Raw genomic sequence first — 6000 nt, 5'->3', positions numbered from 1 at the left:
GGTTATGCCCCACTCATTTTGCCATTCACAGGTTTCCCTGACAACAGTGTTCCCTAGAGTTATGAGGTAAATAACCACAAGACTCAGTGGAGGCATTGATATTTGTAGTATGTCAATGGAAAAGTGACTGGAGACCTACCCATGTTACTGTGCAATGTATGGGCCATTTGTGAGTATCAGCCTGAATTTATAATGTATTTTTTTTTTACGATTATCAATTAGCTGTAAAACTGCATTGCTATTCCCCATTCTCTAAACTTTGACTTGTAAAACTTTATCATTTCATCAGGTATCATATTTATTTTCAGTTGTTTCTTTTTCTTACTCTGTCTTATTCGAAAATTTGTTCAGGAGATTCTACTTTTTCTCTTAATACATATTCTTCATTTTTTCCATATTTAATATTATATTTATATATAATTATATATTTACTGTTTAAATATATAAAAGTTAGTTTTTAAAAGGAAGTAACATTTCAATACACTTGTGAAAAGTGGTACTCTCATTCTCTTTCCTTATGTTAGCTTTCTTCAGTTTTGAGTACCGATTTCCTGATAGCAATCCAAATTTCCTCATTCTATTTGGTTTGTAGGGTTATTTTTTTGTCTGTTTGTCTTAGGCACTATACCTTCCAAAATCATCCCACTTTTTAATTTACTTTAATGTACTAAATTAGGAATGGCAAGTAGGTTGTACCAGGAGGGATCAGCTCTGACAAATTATGCCTGCGATGAACAAAAAGTTGAGAAGTGTGGCACATGTGCCATGTATCTCATTAGCCTTCTTCCTCACTTCCTCACTTTCCAACTAAACTGAGGGTTTGGTCTTCTGGAATATAATCTTGGTTTCATTTCTATCTAGAGACAGTAGGGTGACTTGAACAACACAGATTTGTACAGTTTTTAAGTCCAAGAAGTGGAAAACAGGAGTTTTCAACTGTATAATGCTACTGTTCACTTTATTCTTACATCACAGTGGCTGTCCCTGATAAGAGGTTGACAGGCACTATCAAGACTTGCTAGCTCTCAAAAAAACAATTCAGATATCTGAGTTTAATATACTTATGAAATCTACCATGTGAGTGATCTCTGACTATTTTTCTAGAAAAGAAATATCCTTTGGAGGGAGTCTGCACAGATAACTAAAAACCTGTGACATTTTGATATCTCCTTTTCCCGTATCTCAACAAGAGAATGGTAGAAATGCATGGGGCAGAGAATTGAAGTTGGCTATAGGTTCGGTCTTTAAACTTTGGATCAAAATGTCAAAGACTCATAATGTAAATAGCTCAAAATGTAAATGAGTCTTTCAAGATCAAAATGGTCATGTATTTAGCTATGTAAAAAAAAAAAAAAAAAGCTGGTCCTAAATGTGGTCCAGTGAGGCCCAGACAGTGTTTCTAAATATGGTCCAATGAAGAATTCTCTTTGGTCAAGCCATTTCCCAAGATAAACAAATTAACTTGAGGTTAGGATTTGATGTGCATACAGTAAATTCATGAGAAAGTCCTGGCTCTATCCACAGGCAGCCCTGATATCTGTCTTTAAAGCAGGGATAGAAAAGTCCTGTATTGAAATAGAATCACAATGAGTTTCTTAATTTTTATAGTTAAATATCAACTATGATAACAACATACCTTGTGTTTAGAAACTATAAACTTGTTTTTTCAGTCAGTAACAAAGAGTACCCCAACTTCAGACATCATTTTCATTAGCTCTCAATAATTTATCTGGGATAACTGAACATCACTTAAGGAAAAATCTAAGAGTGGTTTTCAAACTGTACCCTGTGTGGCACCAGGGCTTCGACAGAGTTTTCAAGGTAACCTTAAGAAGTTTCCTGGGTGAATGAGAAACCATTTCTAATCCCTACCCTCTCTGTAAGAAATGGAGGTCTACTTTGGTACCTTTCAAGTAGTCAGCCCTTGTACAAATATTCATTTGGAAAATATATTTCTCAAACAAAAATGAAGTTTGAAAATGACTATTCTAAGGATCATAGGAACCACCCCTTTCTATGGATTCTTAAAACTCAATTCCTGAATTACATGGGATAAAAATCTAACATAGAGTCATTGCCTTAGCACGGAGGATAGATAGATAGATAGATAGATAGATAGATAGATAGATAGATAGATGATAGATAGATAGATAGATAGATAGGCCTTCCAAAACACCCATTCTTGGCTCCAGAGCTGGGTCCTTACTGCTGAATGCAGTAATCCCACTTTCTTTGCCACAGTCATTGATTTAGAAATAGGTATAAGAATACTTTTCTGTGGAATGAGATGAAAATGGGGCTTTATGACGGTTTCTGGGAAGAGAAATTAATAGCTCCTCTGGGGAGTAATAACAATCCAATTCTAGGTATCAAAGAAACAGCATTTCATCATGATTTCAACTGGCAGATGTCCTCGGAACACAAGAACTAGATTTAGAATGGAGCCAGCATGATGGATGATTGAACCGAAAGATGGAAAGAATTCATGAACTTTATTACAATGTTAAGCTCTGGATCAACTGGCTCTAAAATTTGACCTCGCTTTGACTTTCATTTATGTGTACCAAAATATGATCTATTGTTTAAGACACTTTTTTTCCCTGCTACTTGCAGCTGAAATCATCCCAGCTGACATACATATACATTTCAGAGAAAAAGGTACCTTGTACAAAAACACGGTGGTGAGAATAAGCTTGGCATGTTTAGAGAACAGCAAGAGGGCAACCAGGAAGTTATAGAAGAATAAAGTTTAAGTAAAGTAGTTCTGGGCACTGACAAGAAAGAGATAATGGATGCAAATGTAAATGGTTTAAGGGAATGGAAGCCCAGTTTAATAGAATTAAGGTGTTCAAAAGGTCATGATTATGGGATAATGCTGGAATTTAGGGTTTAGAAAAATTTTGTTGCTCAGTGGAAAGTTTCAATGACCTTAGGAACCTGATAAGAATGTAGGTTAACAGTAGCATTGTGGGATGGAGTAGTGATTCACATTGACAATGGTTTATAGAACATGGAACTTAAAAGTGGCTTCTCCTAGAAAGGGGCACAGTGTAAGAATCATTCTGAGGGAAGATTTACATTTTAATTGAGGCCAAAGAATGAAGACAAAGAGAGGACTTTGTGAAAAGTTTGAGTTCAGAGGAGAGTTTAGTAAATATGGAATGTGGTTTCTGGAAAACAGAATAGAAAAGGTTTTCAGAAAAAGATAAGATTTGGATAAGTCAGAGAAAACTAGGGAGAAATTCCCAAATGTATAGTGGAGGAAAGATTATCAGTGGTGACACTAACAAGGATTAAAGGGATGTGAGGCATCGAGAAAATGGCCGACTTTTAAATTTTACGTGGCACTGTCATTTCAGTGTAAACTGAGCTTTCGTGGGTTTTGGGCACCAAAGCTGGCAAACAGGTTTTCAAAGAGAAATTGATGAAGAAATTGTTATGGAAAATCCAAAAAAATTTGTTGTCTACTGTGCAGTGTACCAAATTAGTTTCTAGAAACCTCTTTTAGTGCAGAAACAGCAGGAGTCTCAACAGGTGGGTGAACTCAGGATAGTTATGCTTCTACCGAAATGATAATCTGGTTGTACAGGAGAATGGACTTCTTAGTTCTCAGGAAGGAGCATCGACCACCACAGAGGATTTGAGGCTTTGGTCTCTCTGTATAGAACATACAATATCTTTTTAAGAGCAGACTATGTTCTTTTAAAATTAAGATAACCAAGGAGATAAAATAAGCTTTTCACACAACTATCAATCCTTAGATAAAAGTTTATGTTCCTTCCTTAGTTATCTTACCTATATGTCCAGTGGAGAGAATATCCTAGTATATGAAGATGATTTCCTTCAAAAGGATTTGTAAATAAATATTCTTCTCTCTGTAAAAATGTTGTGTTTTAAAACAGCTTAAACAACTTGCTTTATTTCTTTACAACAGTCATGAAACTAAAAGTTTATAGGAAAAAAAAGGCTAATGGTTTAAAATTAGTTCACTGAGTGAAAACAATATATTTTATTACAAGCTCAATTCAGAAAGACTAAATTATTATAATCAAAAGATGCACATTTCATAAGGAGAATTATATAATTAAGGATTTTGGATATAGATACAAGACTTGGGGAACTAAATAATTGACATATTTTACAGAATTGCTTTCCAAATAAAAAATGTGACATAATGAAGAAAAAACTTTACATAATAAAGATATTTCTGTAAAGTTTCCTGTTTCACTAAATTCTAGTAATTTTTAATTATAATTATGTTGTTTTGTTGCCTCAAATATCTTTCCTTTCTCTGTGAATCTATCAAATATATGTCAACTTCTTAAAGCTTAAAGCTTAATATTTTTCTAACTTAAGTGCATCAATGTATTAACTGCCTTTGTAACTGTAAATGCTTGTAAAAGCTTTATCTTAACTATGCTATGCCTGTTTCTTTAACTCTATAGGAAAATAGTAGTAATATAATTGCCATATATATATATATTTTTTTTTAAATTCTAACACCCAAATTTTATGTGCACTCATCAAATGATTTTGAGTTCTTACCAGGCAGTGCTATTTTACAATTATAAATACAACATACAATTATACATACAACAGCTCAAATAGAGTCAGCTTATATTCTTTTAAAAGCACCAAGAGGAATAATCCAGAATCATTCATTGTTGATACTTTCCTTTATATCCTACAGCTATCCTTGATTCAATTTGAAAGCAATTTAGGATACTATTTTTGTCAGTAGGGCAAATGCCACTGATTCCTGGTAATTCGCTGATCAAATCAGTTTGAGTAGAGTTAATTTAGCTGGGTCTATGAGATTTGGCTTCTCAAGATAAGTAGCTATTTCAGGGCCTATACACACTTATCTTCTTTTACAGTGGTTAACAAACACCTAATAGAATGATGGATAGCCAAGGGCCACTATATAAATAGTTGCTGTGTTTATAAACAACAGATCTTTGGGACTTGAAGTTTCTATTTATAGGAAATTTGATAATAATTAATTATCATGACATGTTCAATAAATTAGGAGTGTTTAGTCTAAAAAGCTTATGGAGAGCTTCCTTTAAGTGAATATTATTTGGTGAGTATGTGAATATTGTTGCTTAAAATATTAATAACCATGTAGGGAAGTTAGGCTTTTTGAAAATAGTTGTAAAGTCTCAGTTAGAGTATTTAGGGAAATAAAATAATTGAAATAGGTTCGGAGTATGTTTTTTAATCCTGGTATATTTTTTTTCCATGAAAGAAGGAAGAGTGAAACTTTTATGGGCAGAATTACATGGTAAATAAGTATCAAGTAGAAGAATGTTGGTGAGCAGTTGGCTGTTATAAATGAGTCCATATAAAAATTTAAGGAAGAGGTAGTGACTTATGCATGTTTTTAGTCTTTTTTTCAATGAGCCTCTCCGTCTCTTTGTTTTAGGCTTTAAATTTCTTTTTCTCATTTTCTGTCATGAATCACTTTATCAATCCTCCTTTTACTCTGAATTTTTGCCTTTTTCCAACTCTGTCTTTTTATTCATTATTTTATTCTTTCATTCCAAATTTGTTAGCTTCTTCCTTATGAGCAAATGTTGCTCCAATCACTGGGACTCTAGAAATACAAGACTTTATGGAGCTCTTCTTGTCCTACTTTCAATATTAAATCAAGTCAACTAAGAAAACATTTACTAGCATCTCCTCTGTATAAGTCACTATCTTGACGTAAATAAAGATGTAGCACCATCTCTGACCTCAAGAAATTCATAATCAGATTAGAGAAACAAACATTTACAAACATATAAGGCATGGTGTAATAATATTAAGATAGATGCTTATTTAACATAATATGGGAGTTCCAAGAAAGGATCTAACTTTATACCATCGAGTGAGGTAGAAAGGAAGGCTCCTTACCACATTTGACATTTATGTGTCATCGCTTTTAATAATAATACATCCAATAAAGACTTACTGCTTTGTTGTCTTTTGGCTGATGTAATTTCTCCTTAGTGACTTAGT

The sequence above is a fragment of the Pteropus medius genome, unplaced genomic scaffold, assembly GCF_902729225.1.
Source record: "Pteropus medius unplaced genomic scaffold, Ma_sr-lr_union100, whole genome shotgun sequence".
NCBI classification, from domain to species: Eukaryota; Metazoa; Chordata; class Mammalia; order Chiroptera; family Pteropodidae; genus Pteropus; species Pteropus medius.
The sequence above is the reverse complement of the archived record's forward strand: the minus strand, read 5'-3'. Positions refer to the sequence as shown.